At 48.8% G+C, this 16,246-nt stretch overlaps 1 protein-coding gene across 12 annotated transcripts in view; it reads right to left on the bottom strand.

Annotated features, from left to right (window-relative positions):
- The window catches only part of TMCC1 (transmembrane and coiled-coil domain family 1), a 108,074-nt gene that overhangs the window by 66,953 nt on the left and 24,875 nt on the right, over positions 1 to 16,246 (bottom strand). For 6 of the 12 annotated variants that reach the window (XM_064667042.1, XM_064667045.1, XM_064667037.1 and 3 more), the window contains exons 1-2: positions 8,427 to 8,556; positions 4,818 to 5,063 (exon numbers count right to left, since the gene is read on the bottom strand). The gene's annotated coding sequence lies outside the window, so the exon portion shown is untranslated. Of the gene's footprint in view, positions 1 to 3,532; positions 3,649 to 4,817; positions 5,064 to 7,871; positions 8,302 to 8,426; positions 8,557 to 16,246 lie in introns of those variants that run through there. The other 6 variants (XM_064667044.1, XM_064667038.1, XM_064667041.1 and 3 more) reach the window with 3 other exon arrangements.

Below are 16,246 nucleotides of genomic sequence, written 5' to 3'. Positions count from 1 at the left end.
TTTGTTTAAATGGATTTTTCTAATCAAGCAATAGCAAATTCATCCTTGCAGTGCTACAAACAAGATGTTCGGGTTGCCCATCAAACACTGCTTGCAGATATTCAGCCAGCACTTGCAGGAGGCTGGCAGGACCTATCAGTGAAAGACCATGTGTACCCCAAAGGGCAGGAACAGCGGCAGCCTGGCCCGCGTGCCTCAGGGACCCGCGCGAGAAGAGCCACGGGCACACCTGTCCCATGGCACACGGGCACACCTGTCCCGTGGCACACGGACGCACCTGTCCCATGGCACACGGGCACACCTGTCCCGCGGCACACGGACACACCTGTCCCATGGCACACGGACACACCTGTCCCGCGGCACACGGACACACCTGTCCCATGGCACACGGACACACCTGTCCCACGGCACACGGACACACCTGTCCCGCGGCACACGGGCACACCTGTCCCGCGGCACACGGGGGCACCTGTCCCGCGGCACACGGGGGCACCTGTCCCGCGGCACACGGGGGCACCTGTCCCGCGGCACATGGACACACCTGTCCTGCAGCACAAAGACACACCTGTCCCACGGCACACGGACACACCTGTCCTGTGGCACACGGACACACCTGTCCTGCAGCACAAAGACACACCTGTCCCATGGCACACGGACACACCTGTCCCATGGCACACGGACACACCTGTCCCATGGCACACGGGCACACCTGTCCCATGGCACACGGGCACACCTGTCCCGTGGCACACGGACACACCTGTCCTGTGGCACATGGACACACCTGTCCCGTGGCACACGGACACACCTGTCCCGTGGCACACGGACACACCTGTCCTGTGGCACATGGACACACCTGTCCTGCAGCACAAAGACACACTGCCGGGCCTCTTCTCAAGTGCCAGGGAAGGAGACAGGCACAGTCACAACTCCCCATCCCCGCAGAGCAACGCCATTTGGAATAGGAGACACATTAGCTGTCCATCAACTGCTACCACATGGAGCTGTGAATTCCCTACTTTTTTCACTTTTTGGGCTTCTGCCACAAAAATACTGATGGCCATCTATGGTCCTTTTCTTCTGTTAGGTTTAATCATGCGTTTTTAGAGAATACTCAAAAATTGCACAAACACAGCACAGCTAAGCAGCCACACTCACAAATATGGTGCTCTTCAATATCCACCTCCACATCCAGCTGCACAGACAGTAATTTGGTATAAAGAAACTGGGCTTGATGATTTGCTTGCCAGTGAGAACCAAGTAGTCACGCATTTAAAACCTCAGCCAAAATCAGAATGTTTCCTCCCACATTCATGGCAGAATCCACATGAAATGTTCGACAAAATCTTTACCCAAAGCAGCACAAAAAGGGAGCATATTTGTTTGAAATAAGGCTGAAATTTACCTACCACTGAGAAGGTGCAGGCTTATAACCAGCCAAAACCAAGACCCAAGTTAATGCCTCCTTACAGAGTCATCGCTCAACTTGGGTGCCCCCCAGAACTCCCTGGTCACTTGCTGCAGAGCAACTTTGCAGCTGATTGGGCCCCCAGTATGGGTACATGGGTGGTTATACCACCTGCTACACTGGGTTGGTCTTCCCTAGGTGCAGGGCTTTGTGTTTCTCTTTGTTGAACTTCGTGAGGTTTCTGCCTGCTTATTTCTCAAGCCTATCCAGGTGCCTCTGAACGGCAGCACAACCATGAGGTCTATCACTTCTCATCTTGTATCACCTGCAAAATTCCTCACAGTGCACCCAGCCCCATGATTATTAGGCTATCAGTGAAGAGGTTAAACAGCACCACACCCAGTACTTTTCCCACAAACTGAAATTGCACCGGAAGCATTTAAAGGACTTTGGTAAATCAGAACCAAAACTTCATCTTTCAACACAACAAACCAGCTGAAAACTAACTCCCACAGCAAAAGTGTGACCAGCATGGGAACTGTTCTGCAGAGCAACAAGCAGCCACTGCTATAGTTTCCCATTCCCCAAGTCCCACTCCTTTACCTTAGGGTACTCTGCAGCCCAAGCAAACTTGCCACAAGTATTCAATGTGAACTCACCTAGTTCTTTTGTTACAGTAAGGCTTACATATCCTGTACATCTTCCTCAATGATTTAATGTATTTAAAGCATTTAATGTAAATCGACAGCCACCAGAGCTAGACACTACCCCAGCTGAAAGCCAACAGAGGGAAGGACCACAGCACCACATACTTTGGAGGGCCTGGCTCCCACCAACAAACCTTCTGCCTTACTAGTCAGTCAGCCATCACTGGCCTGACTGAGATAAGTCCAGTCATAACTGATTCTGACCCAAAGCTGCTCTCTGTTAATTTCTCCCATTTAAACCATTATTCAGCCTCAGAAACATGCCAAGGATACTCTCTGCTCTTCACAGACAAGGGACACTACCCCTTATGATTGTGACCCACTTGCCCAGCGGGCAGTGATTTACAAACATGGACACTATGGGTGTAGCATTTCCAGCAATCCCAGAAAAGGCCATAGTCTTTTTGCTCCAAACTAGTATAACTGGGGATCATGAAAAACACATTTATTTGCTATCAGGATAATCACCATGGTAACTGGCTTCCAGGAAAATAACAGCCAACAACTTCAGGACAAAGGCCACTATGAGACTTGTTAAGGACACCATCAGCTCACATAAACCCAAACGATAGTGAAATTTGCCAAACTTATCTCTGAAGAAACTGTACATAGACACCTGCAAACTTCCTGTCATAACTCATCACACCAGCTGAATCACTGGCACTATCATCCATCTCAACACTGCAGTGCCCTTTAATGTTCTTTGAAGTTTTTAGATACTCTGTAGGGCAGTTTTAAGGCAATATTCTCTAATGTACACAATTTCATCTTTCGGACCATTTCTTATATCAAAAGAAAATTTGATCCTACGCTCAAATTCCTTGTCACTCCACACATTAGTATTCACTTTTAGTTATATGAGTTTGAATAATGAAACTGCAACACTTAAGCTATGTTTTTCCTGAAACTGAATGTTTTACAAAGGGAGGTCAACCTCCTCTTACAGTTAAGGAAATAAAGATTAGTACTCTGCTTCGGATATACCCTCAAGGAGACATGGAATCTATGCATTCTTAGGTTTTCAGAGATCCTGCAGGGATTGTGCTATTTTAACAGAGGAGCAGCTTTTTTGGGAAATATGCACCAATTTTAATTGATGAGATTACAGAGATCATAACTTATTTATGTACAACTAAAAAAATGCGCCACAAAAAAATGGGTTACACAATCCATGTCCTTGGTACACCCTGTAAAGGACCACTAAGGTGGCAACAGGCAGCTCAGCAAACCACTCCTGGTGTGTTTCTACAGTTTCCATGAAAGCAGCTCACAGGAAACAAACCCACTTCTCTCCCCAGTGCTATTTTAGCACACTGCCACAGCCAAATAATACTGCCCAGGTACACTGAGAAACACATTTAAAGTGTGCTGCACCACGTTCTGCCCACTTGTAACAGAGAGTCTCACTGAACTGCCAGACCTTGGCTCCAGCTCTGCTTGCAGGGGAATGATGGAGGAATTCCTTCAGCACAGGTAAGGATTGATTCCCTTCCCAACCACAGCACTTCACTGCCAGTCACAGCCCATTCTGCCTTCCTGTTACAGGAACAACACCATCAGGCCCTTTTTAGCCAGACAAGGAGGTACGTAGATCTCTGTACCTTTCAGTATCGTCTCAGCTGAACCACTGGAGCTTTTATCAATAAAGCTTAGAAAAGTGTGTTTTCTGCTAAATGCATCCTGTACAGCAATGTGGCATGCTTAATGATTCAGTCAGGTAGCTACTTTCAGCATAATAATTTTCCTTTTTAAACAAAGCCCACTGTTGAATAATGTCTCTTCTGGAAGCCAGAGACATGCGTGTTTGGCTGCCTTTCACTGTAACCCCCCATTAACTGACCAGACCACCACTGCCCTGGACTGTTGGCATCTACCTCATGGGAGGGATAACCATGTCCAAGCACTTTACAGCAGGAACAGATGTTATCAGTGCACACTGGCCTCTCCTAAACTCACTCAGAGGAAGTTAGCCAACTTCCTCATTCCAGGTTTAGAATTCGATATGTAAAGACAGACAAAAGCCTCCAGGCAAAATACAGCTGTGAAAGCTGGTGACTCTCTGTGCTTCTCAAACAGCCGAGGTTGTACCTGGGTGGGACAAACCTGCACAGTGACAAGGCAAAGCCCATCCAGCTCTGCTATTCTTGTACATCACAGGCACATTGTCCTATGAGACTGCTGCTTTCTGTCAGCAGATAGCACTGTGCTAGCAACTGTGCCCAGGAAGGCAAGCAAAACTTCCTTCTTTCTTAACCTTCCTTCCAGCTACTTCACAATTGGATGGAGGTACATTGTAACTTTATGTGAGCACTTTATCTAACTAAACACTGCGACCTCCCAGTGCATTTCAATGGCTACCAAATGTCGGTCACAGGCCTTGAAGGAGAAAATGTCTGCAGACCCTGGTAGCATTTAGGAACTGAATGGACGAGCAGTAAAGGCTCAGGTCAAACAACCAAGCTTTTCTCAAGAGAATCTTTTGAATACTCCCACGGCAGGTTCAAACAAGGTCACTCTCCTTACAATGCCAGCTGGGTACTGTGGTGCTCCTATAGCCTCACTGTGCATATGTATATTCTATTGCTAAAACCATGCATAAGGGTGCACACCAATTTGAATCTAGAAAATGCACACCTAGAGCCTCCTTTGCCCTAATCAGATGGCCTTTCTTCTCACATATTCTAAGTTATAGCAGCCATACATACCTCAAAATTGCTCAAGGTAGCTCGTCTCTTTGCATAGATATGCTCACAGTTGTAATCCAAATGTCTTCAATAGAGGTCTAACTTTAAAAAAGTTTAGAAGTGTAAATTCCACAGGAAATAGGAAAGTTGGGGAGAGAAGGAGATACAATTTATCAGCTTCTACATTTGCAGACATCTGCAGTCGGTACTGTAGGTCATTTTCAGAGTAAATCTTGGCAACAAAGCTTCTTTGTAGAGGAGAAAGACCTGCCAAAATTAATAAGCATAGTAAGAAACACCATTAATACCTGAGAAACAACAAAACAGCACACAGATTCAGTCCCCTTCAGAGCAAAGAATTAACTAATTTGAAATACTGTGTTTCTGCTAGCTTTGATGCATTTAAAATCAGAAGCAGCCTCTGAAGTTACTTCATATTCCAAGTACTTGAATCTAATAAATTATCTCAAATTCTCTAAGCATTCAAATAATATTTGATCATGTCAGAGTATGCAACGCTACACCACAACAGGGAGTGCCCTGTTTCAGACAAACCACAGCTCACCAAATGCCTTGATGTTCACCACATATTTTCACACAAGAGTAGTTGTGTGACCGGTGTCAGAGTAAAGAACTAAGCTGCTGTCCAAAACAAGGACTAACACAGAGCATGATGGAAGCCCCAACACAGCATGTACATAAGGTACGTACCTGGGGAGCTCCTGCACAGCGTAAATGTTCAGGAGTGTTGGCAAACTTCTGAACTTCTCTGGTTTGGATTAAGTTAATAAAATGTAAACTCTTCTGGGGCAGAGACCTTCTACTCTGTGTTTGCATTTCACATAGTATGTCAGATCTAGCTTCCAAATCAAAGCTGTTCAATGTTACTGTGATACAACTGGTTTTTACTCTTGGTACAACAGTAGGATTCTTCTTTATAAATAAAAAAGGTCAACTAGATCTGCATTATCATGAAATTATTCTGAAAGTATGAAGACATTTCATTTTGCAAAAAAGACTAACTCCACACAACTGCTTGTTTCTTTCTTTCCTTTTTCCTTAACATGCTTGGCTGGAGGAACAATTTTAAGAATCTGGAGCTTAAATTCAAACTTAAAGAATCATCTTGCTGTGCTGTGACAATATCCAGGGTCTCAACTGTTTAGGGGGGTTAAGAATTTTAAGGATTTAAACATAGCAGAATACTCAGTTTCTAGTAGTGCAGACACCACCTTCACATTCCAATTCATCACCCATCTTTGCTCTTCACACAGATGCCAATTATCCATTAGGAAACATTGTGCTGAGTTCACAGACTTGCTGAGGGTGGAAAGGACCTCTGGATGTCACCTGGGCCACCCAAGGCTTGTTGCCTACAAACCACTTTAACAAGTCTCACTGCTGAGATTCTGCCCCAGAGAGGTCACAGGACTCCAACCCTCATGGAGAGCACACAACCTTCCCCACAGCAACCAGCTCTCATCAGGCCTCAGGGGACAGGCAGAGGGAGAACCACTTGCCATGTTTCAGAGGTGAGGAGACTCAAGGTCTGTCAAGGGGAAGCCACTCTGCCAGCTCACCTGAGCAACAGCCTACCTTCGGTGAATCCCTGTCCCAAAGCCCAGCTCTCAGCAGCAGACACAGCTATGGAACTGACTGAGAACACACCACACCAGAGAACTGCACTCCCCGGCAGGAGAGACTCCTCCCCCAGAGCTCGAAGCAAAAATTCCTAGAAACCCAGCCCCAGATGTTATCACGCCAGCTGTTTTTGAATGGTTCACAAACAGTTCTCTGAAAGACCAGACAAGACACTAACACAAGGTTTGCCTGTCTGCAGTACAGCCCCAGCCAGGCACAGGCCAATCACCAAAGCAGAAGAGGAGCTGCCTTGCTAGACACAACCCATTTCCTACAGAAAGCATCTCTCTAAACACACAAAACCAAAACTTGTAGTCCTCCAATGATTTCTCTTTTGTATCTGAGTTAGATGCAGGTTTTAATTATTGGAACTTTAGCTATGATTAAGTAAGATGTGAGAGAGCCCAAACCATGACAACAGAACTGCTTAAATAAACAAACTCAGCAACTTTTATGTGGTAGATGGATGCGGGGAAGCCCCAAACTTTAAAGAACTTGAAGTTGCAATTTCTTTCTAGTGCAAAATCCCCACAAAGCAGATCTTCCTCCATCTTCAGTTTGCTTCCATATTTTGGATCTTCCAGATCAGCTGGGTGGGTTTATCAGGCAGCTGAACCGGACACAGTGGATACGAAGCTCCAATAAACTTGTCCATTTGATGCAGGAACCCTGTGAGGCTGTGAAGTTGCTGAGCAGCACAAGTCCTGCAAGTTGGAGAACCCCACTGTCCCCAGAAAAGAGAGGGGAGAGTCCCCCAGCACCAAGACAGGAATAGTCCTCCCAGTGAGTACACTGGGCTTCCCTTGCCTCCAGACACTTCCAGATGGACAAAGAACCCACCCCAGGAGGAGGATCGTCCTGTGACCAAACATAGAGTCACCTGCCATGTGTTAACCTCGTGTAAGACAGGGCTGGCAGTGAGCAGCAGGAACAGCACTGCTTGCTCCCCAGGATCAGGAGAAGCCTGTGGCACTCGCTCAGGTCAAGGCATCATTACTTCAGTGGCCACACCTGTAGCCTGGATTGTTACTAAGGGCTTCCACCTTGCAGAAACACCTGATTTTAAGGTTTGTGGATGATGGACACTGATGGTAGTTAATTACCCTCTTTCTCCTCTAGGCTTCCACTCAGATCTTATACCTTCAGTTCACACCTTTACACCTGCTCACCAAGAAGCCTCCTTAAGCATCCTTACTGATAGAGTCCTGTTGTGAAAGCAATGCCTCCACCCGCAATACAAGCTTCATACATCAGGTGCTTCTGTACCACTGGTGGCAGCAGCTGCACACACAGATTGCACACACAGCATCAACTCCAAGTCTCTGACTTTTGGTACTTGGAATGCTCTGAAGCTGCTGCTTTACATCTTAAGTTCTTTACTTTAGGGGCCTGTTCCCGACAATCTGCTTTTAAACTGGCAAAATCTGAGCTCACCATGAAATAATTCTTGTCTTAACGATCTCATCAAAGACAGCCAAAGCGGGCAGGAATCGGTGAAGCGAACACACGCCTCAGCCACCGCCGAACCAGCGCGGGGGCCGCGGCGGCGCCTCCCGAATCCACAGCACCGGCCATAGACGCGCGGGGCCGCCCCGGAGGGGCCGGGGGATCGAAGGGACAAGGGGCATCGCGCAGGCCGCGGGGATGGCGGAAGGGGCCGGGGGACCGCTCGCCGCCGCCGGGCCGGGCAGTGCCTCCGCACAGGCCAGGCCAGGCCAGGCCAGGCCAGGCCAGCGCGGCCCCGCCGCTCACGCCGCCCGGGCCCTGCCCCCCGGGCCACGGCCCCGAACCGGCCGCAGGACTGGGACAGCGGTGGCGGGAGAGCGCGGCCGAGCGGCGGATCTGAGGGCGGGGGACGCTCCCGCGAAGGGGGCGCCCAGGGCCCGGCCCGGCGAGGTCCCCTCACCCCGTGCCGCGGACCCGGGTGCACCCCCGCCCCGCTCCCGGCCCCGCTCCCGCTCCATTCCCCCCGGTGTGCCGGTCACTCACCGGCCGAGCGGCGGCCGCTCCATCCCCGCGCGCCGCCACCGCCCGGCCCGGCCGCGCGACGTCGCGCGTGGGGCGGGGCCGGGCGCGTGCGGCGGCGTCACCGCGGGGGCGGGGCCTGCGGGGGCACGGCCGCGCCCACAGCGCCTGCGCGCCGGGGCCGCGCTCTAGGTCCCGGTCCCGGTCCCGGTCCCGGTCCCCGTCCCCGTCCCCGTCCCCTTCCCCTTCCCCTTCCCCTTCCCCTTCCCCTTCCCCTTCCCCTTCCCCTTCCCATCTCTGGGCCCAGCTCCCCTCCCGCCCCTCCGGGTCCTGCCCGCGGGGCGGCTCTCGGTCCCCGTGCTGCGGCACCGGCGGGCTGCTCGCACCTCCAGGAATGTTTTTTTCCCGACTCTCCTGTTTCGTCTCCCGCAGTCCCTTCCCGCGGGCCCGGCCCCGCAGGCACAGCTGAGCCCCCTTGTGTGGCTTAAGCCGCGATACCCCAGCACTGGTGTGTCATCCTCACACAGCTGTGTCACAGCCCTGAAGAAAGGGCTCTCTCTGGTGGCGGCACCACTGAGGGGCTCTGCGAAGGATTCAGCGACGGCACTGAGTTGCAAACTGCGCCTTCCAGTTTGCCGTAGGGAATTGGCACCGGGGTTGTGGTACTGTTTGTGTTTCAGAAGCTCCTTGACCAGCTGCCTCTGCCTCCCACCCGCGTTTCTGTGGAGCAGTGTCAGGTGTGTGCTCTGCAGAGACACCGCTCACCTCGTCTCAGACGGTGCATCAGCCATCAGCACCGTCCCTCTGTCGCAGCAGTATCATCTGAGGTGACATGCTTGGGTATTTTTAGAAGGCTGCACCCTTTCTGGAAGCTGATTCAGTGAGAAATTTGCCTTGATCTGTATTTGTCTGATGCAATTAATGCATTGTTGGATCAAGGGTTGGACTTGATGATCTCAGAGATCTTTTCCAACCTGGTTGATTCTATGATTCTATGATTTGGCTGCAAAAAGTTGGAACTTACACAACTTGACTTTTATTTCAAACCAGTGCTCATTACTTCTTACATTTTTTCACATAAAGCTCAAGAATTAATTACAACAGCCAATGCCTTCCCAGCATCATCTTGCTGGCAGTGTCGCTCACGGGCCAGGTGTAACACTCCAACCCTGGGAGCTGCTGGCTCGTGGGATTGGCTATGAGTTTTACTTTAATATATAAATATAAGATTCTTTGATACCTCGGGAGAGCATCAAGAAAATAAGCCATGGGCTTGTTCCCACAAAATTTCTTTAATAATTTAGGGGAATAAATAAGGGAATTTGGCCAAAGTTCAAAAGGTCACCACACAAGCTAGACAAAAATCTTCCACTACAATACAGATTCAACATACATTATTAATCCACAACCCTTAAGTCAAAATCCAGTAAAGCAACAACACTTAAGGCAAAATTCAACGAATTCCACAATACTTAAATCAAGATCCAATCCCTCCAGCTCCAAATTACCCCAAGCATCAAGAAAGGAGCAGAGAGACAGAAGCAGAGGGATCAAGAAGAGTGAAGGAGAAAGAAGGAGAGATGGATTATATAGCTACCATAGAAGCCCTGTAGAAAACCAGCTCTCAAGTTCAATGGCAGGGCCGTGACATGAGGCAAACACATGCCCTTGGTTTTATTCTCTGGTCCCTATAGCAAACCCCCCCAGGTGGGGCCTCTGACCCACTGTCCACTCTGGGGTTCCAGGTTAGGGTGAGGGGCAGTGTCCTCACTGTCCCTGCCAATCTGAGCTGGGTGAGGGGCTCCAGGAGGTGTGGGGTGTTATAGGGCAGTGTCCTCACTGTCCCTGCCAATCTGAGCTGGGTGAGGGGCTCCAGGAGTTGTGCTGTTATAGTTTTCTCAGGCTGTTTGTGACTGACAGCTACTCCAGGGCTTCCCCATGTGGGCTCCAGAGGCTGCCATAAGGCATACGATGCCACCCCACCTCTGTGAGATTAGACCCATCCCTTCCTCCACACACATACACCACTCCCCCCAAGTTGGTTCTGACCCAATAATAACTAATCTGGTGACTAACACCAGGTGCCAGAGCTTCTCTTCTCATATGTAGTCATCAGTCAGTGAGACTGGATGTAAATGCTGGCCACACGTCCTTAGGTGCAGCCTGGAAGCTCCATACTTCGATCTGTCCCCTGAAGGGCCACCCTGCTCACACGGAGGTGACTAACACAGAATTTTGTGTGGGGAGAATTCAATATTTTTCTAGTAAGGGCAAAAAAATTTTCTTATTGTGAGGGTGGTGAGGCCCTGGCACAGGTTGCCCAGAGAAGCTGTGGCTGCCCCATCCCTGGAAGTGTCCAAGGCCAGGCTGGACAGGGCTTGGAGCAACCTGGGATAGTGGAAGGTGTCCCTGCCCACGGCAGAGGGTGGGACCGGATAATATTTCAGGTCCCTTCCAACCCAAATAATTTTGTGGTTCTATGAAGTTTGATTGCAGAAACATAGAATTTGCTGTAACCCTCTATTGAAATATGAGCATGAACACTTTGCCATCCTTATGGATTGAGATCTGAAGTTCTAGAAGATGTGCTCTCACTCTGTCGTCTCTCATATCACATGCCTGTCATGCATTAGTGCTACAGCAGATATGCAATGAAGTAATGCATACTGAAAGACAGAAGAATAATTTCAAAGCTGTTCAGGTTAAATAAGTTATCGCTCTCTGACAAATTCTAGTCATACTAGCAGTTGCCCAAGAGCAGGAATAAACTATACATTCGTTGAAAATAAGAATTACAGCAGAACATTAAACCTGCTCAAGAACACTGAGAACAATGGCAGCTGCTTTGGCCTATCTTTTAACCCTCACTGGTATGCTCTAACCAAAATGTCAGCAGGCAGAACAACATTCCTTTTGCTGTCACAGCAGGAATAATGCATGCTGAGCTGCAAAGCTCACCATTAAAAAAAGGAGGAAGAGGAAAAATGAGTCAGCCTGCAGAGCTTCTCTGAAAACAAGCCATCACCTGGGAGGTACAGAGAGCAGCACAGTGGTCAGGAGTTTGCTAAAAAGATCCTTGAATATTAAGCAAGATCAAGGTGATCTTTGAATATTAATCAGCTTTCTTGGGCCCCATTTCCCTCCAGGGCCAACACAACGGAGTCATTTTTATTAAAACTTCCAAATCCCAAAGAGCTAGAATGATTTTAGGGCCAAGAATCAGCAGGAAGTGCTTCAGTGGGATTCCATTCAGGCTATATCCAGAAGTCCAAGAGTAGTAACAGTGCTTTGCTTTGAAATTCTCCAGGTACATGTACGAATAACTCACAACCCCCCAGACCAGAGACTGTTGTAATGCAGCAGAGCCGGGCCATGTCGCTGTCCCAGGGAGCTGGCTGATATGTTTCAGCAGAGTTCCAATCAAGCTTCAAGTACCACTACATTTCTGTGTTTCCAACTGAGCTGAGTGTTGCATCCCACACCCATCAGTGAAACAGGCCAGTTACAGGCTGCAGGGAGAGTGACACATGCCAAGCTCGAAGACTAGCAAGAGAGTAGGGGAGAGCTGCAACATCTGCCATATTCGGCACAGAGCAACGAGGTCCTTCCACTGCGCTGTGAGCAAACACACTTCCTACCAACCATCAGCCAGCACCTGGCTTCCAGAGGTCCTGGAAGCAGCAGATACCTTCAGCTTCAGCAAACATTTTCTCTGGGTACTTGGTGATTTTTGTTCCTTGTGGCTCCCAAAGTAAAGCACAGCCTCCCAAGGAGCAGCGAAAACCCACGTCCCACTGTCAAACACCACTGGCTCTGACCTCTGTGTCAAAAGAGCAGGAAAGGGCAGTGATGCCAAAGTTGGCTCTGAATAGTTACTATGGCTTGAAATGTCCTTAAAAGGCACAATCCATCCAGTTCCAGCATAGCAGAGACACTTACTCCAGCCTGGGCTATCTCAGAGGAAGAGTATATCCCCAGCTGACTATTAAAGGGGCTGTAATTTGATTTTCTGGCTCCTCTGACTAAACTGCTGCAGCTTTGCTCTCTCGTGGTCCAGAAATCCTAGGGAGCCTTCAATGGAATTACAGCTTGTTATAACTTGAAGGATACACTTTATAGATAATGGTGTAATGCAATAATATAATGAAAAATGTACTCCCATTTGCAAAATGCTGTCTCCTGTAAGTGCTCCAATGCAGCCAAAGAAGTTAATAAAAGAAAAGCAATTAATGCAAATATTAAAAAAAATTTTAGTCTTTTTCGTGTGGCATTTCTAAGCAAGTCAGCCTCATATCACTGCTCTTGAGCTAGATAAATACGATCAACCCCCACTGCAGATGGAGGTGCTATATTAAAAACACCTTTCTGAAGTCTCCAAGTATAGAGAGCCTGAGGCTCAGAGGGCAGAGGCCCAGGCCCGCAAAACGCTCAGCATCAGCAGGGAACACACCTAGGCCCCACAGCTGATTCGCACAGCACCTTGCTGTGTACACCTGCAGGTGTCCTTGCTCTGTGACTGGACTGCCGCGGATTCCCAGCACTCTGCAGAGCACTAGAGTGAAACCCTGAACAGCTTTTCCCCTTGGTGAGGCACAGCGGCTGCAAGGAGTGCGAGCGTAAACCAAGTGCAATCTCCTTTTACCCAGCAGTGCCAGCTCCTCATAGCACCCGGGCTCCCTCGGTCTCACCTCGCTGGCCCTGCCCGGGCCCGCGCCGAGCCGCGGGCAGCCTGGGCTCCCGTGCACGGCACCGGCCGATGGGCACCCACAGCGGGGGGGCACCTCCACGGCGAGTGGATACCCACACCTTGCACTGCGTGCGCCCCGGGAGACGCCCGGCAATCGGAGCCAAGGGCAGACTCGTGTCCCACGCGTGTCGGCTCCGCGCCGGGGGCTGAACCCAGAGCAGGGCCGGGCAGGGACACCCGGGGCGGCACCGCCTCACGCGGCACGGCCGGCAGGGGGCGCCAGCGCCCCGGCCCGGGGAGCGCAGCTGGGACCCGCCGGCGGCAGAGCCGGGCCTGAGGGCGGGGGGACCGGGACCGGGACCGGGACTGGGACTGCGACTGGGACTGCGACTGGGACTGCAACTGGGACTGAGGGCGGGGGGACCGGGACCGGGACCGGGACTGCGACTGGGACTGCGACTGGGACTGCAACTGGGACTGAGGGCGGGGGGACCGGGACCGGGACCGGGACCGGGACCGGGACCGGGACCGAGACTGGGACTGGGACTGGGACTGCAACTGGGACTGGGACTGGGACCGGGACTGGGACTGGGACCGAGACCGGGACCGGCATCGGTGTCTCTGTTGTAGAAGTGGGGCACACAGCACAGCTGCATCATAGCACAGGTTTTAGGGCCCCATGTAGGCTGGATCTGCAGGTGGAATAAAACATAGCATGTGTCTCAGACCGGGTAACCAAGTGGTGTCCCCCTCTCAGGGAAAGGAGTGGGCAGGCACTGCTCCTGCTGCTGCTCCTGGAGTTCATACTGCCTCTCTAATGTAGTATAATTAATCAAATGTTAATATACCACTCATTAGTCTGAACCCTTGTAAACACCCAACAGCACTGCATCACTCAAAGTGACTGTGTGCATCCTTGGAAGGGCCACAGGGACTTTGCTGCCTGTTTGCACTCTCTTGCCAGCAGCTGCTCTTGCTATCTACACGTCTGTCCTGCCTCACACCTTATAGCCACAAAGAGGCTACAGGGAGCTGAGCTTGTAACACTGAATTACACAAATGGGGAGGGGAGTGGTTAGTAAAAGCAGGGTTTTATTCAAACCAATTTTGTGCTAGGATGGATTTAGGAAACATGGAGAGATTCAGGTCAGTTAGAAATCAATAATCAAATCTGACTATTATAAATTCACAAACACATTTCTGCATAATTTTTTTCCCTACAAAACTCTTTTCAAACTTCAGTTGAAATACCCAAGAACATTTTATCCACTAAAATGCTGAGATACAGCTAAAATGTGGAAACTGCAGGCCTTTGAGTTATTCAGGCCACATGAGCTGGCTCAGGGAACAGACTGTGAAGGACAGACTTGTACCGAGCATGTTCTCTCCGTTTTCAAGAGACTGCTGGGGGTAGGCTTGGCTTTGGCTCTACTCTGTGAGCTGAATATTCAGTATGTCTAGAAGCACAAATCAGGCTGGGAAAAAAAGAAATGCAAAATGCAGGAAGTCCTTGTTTTCCACTTTTTTTCCCTGTCTTCCGTTTTAGCTGTCTGTATGAGAGAGAACAAGGGAGTAAGACTAGCTTGAGAGCTGCATTATGGACACAGGACACTGTGTGTCCTGAAGTGCAGAGTATTGGGGAACCAAGAGACAGCCTGAGGTGAGCAACTAATGATAGATTTCATAGTGAATTCAGGTTATCAACTTCTGATATGGATGGCAACACCTGAATTTGGAATATTTAAATCCAGAATTAAAATTGCATTCTACAGATAGGAATGAGGTTACGGTACCTTGCTGTAACTCAGTTTTCTGTATTTCTAACTAGCAATAACAAAATTTGCTTTTGTAAAAGACAAGATCCTCATATAAAGGCTTCAGGGAAGTACAAGTGGTTGTTTCAGTAGCATAAAAAGGGCTGTGACAGTTCATTTCTACGCTAAATAAAGAAGTGCTCAGAAGCTCTTTTGAAAAGCTGTCCACCCCACTTTTAACCTTGATCAGTTTACAGCATCTAGGGATGCACCAAGTTTTACAGCACTTAACTGGCTTCTATACAGACTGCTGCACAAAGGCTATGCAATACTATGTAGTTCAATTCCAGTGCATTAACCTAAAATTACCTTTGAGGCACTCCAATTCATTATCTGTGTGGAATTAAGCTTGCAGTAAAATAACATCATAAGAACAGAGTATGGGAACAACGTGTTGGGGCAAGCTCAGTTCTTGACTTTCAGGTAAGTAATGTACTACAAATCCACTTGCAATTGTTTTAAAGCATACCTTAAAATTTTTGCCCTGTGTTCATTAGAGGTACTTTACTAGCATACAAAGACAGCTCGTTTATAATACAGCTAAGAGGACAAATTCCCAGCTGACACCCTTCCTTGAGAACAAAATTCTATTGTAGCCTATTTCTTTCAGGCTCCAAGCTATCATCTAAGAATGGCACTTTGCTTTCAGGTGAAGAGGACTAAGAGAGTATGAGGCCGGATGCATTTTTAAATTTTATTTATACTTTATATAAAGCTTTTCCTGCACTACCATTACAGATTTATGTGTTTACACTTCTAAGGCATATCCAAATATTTCTTACTCTCTAGGTGTGTAAGTGTGCTAAAACCATTGAAGTTGGTGGGAAGCATCAGCACTTACAAGTTTTCCTAAGTTATACTAGATCTGGTTAGAGTAGGTCTTACAGAAATTTATAGCAAATATAGTTGGCTTCTCTATAATCCCATCTAAACAAGATGGGATATGTATCATCAAAATAGTATAGAAAGAAGAAACCACACCCCTGAGAAACCTAAGAAGTCCCACAGAAAACCCAGCCTTGTTTGACAGTTTTTGAATGACTAAGCTTTGTGCATAACAAACACACAACTGGCCTTGTCTATCAGAAAGATTCAGAAATAATTTAAGATTAGCACATGTCTAACTCTGGGTAAGCAGGCAACAGAGCACCATTCTGTTTTGCAACTGCTGCTTTAAAATTGTCTGACTGCTCAGATCTCATCCCTAAGCTTCATGTTTTACAATGGGAGAAGGAGGGAAAAGGGTAAAAAGAGTAAAAGCTTTCCTCAGTCACTGCCAGGGCACAGCAAGGGCCGGCTGCTCACTAAAGGATGAAGAGCCAGGAGCTGAACACCATAGCACA

This window comes from Pseudopipra pipra, chromosome 11 (genome assembly GCF_036250125.1).
Source record: "Pseudopipra pipra isolate bDixPip1 chromosome 11, bDixPip1.hap1, whole genome shotgun sequence".
Taxonomy (NCBI): Eukaryota; Metazoa; Chordata; class Aves; order Passeriformes; family Pipridae; genus Pseudopipra; species Pseudopipra pipra.
Note: the sequence above shows the minus strand (reverse complement) of the source record. Positions and strands in the feature narration are given on the sequence as shown.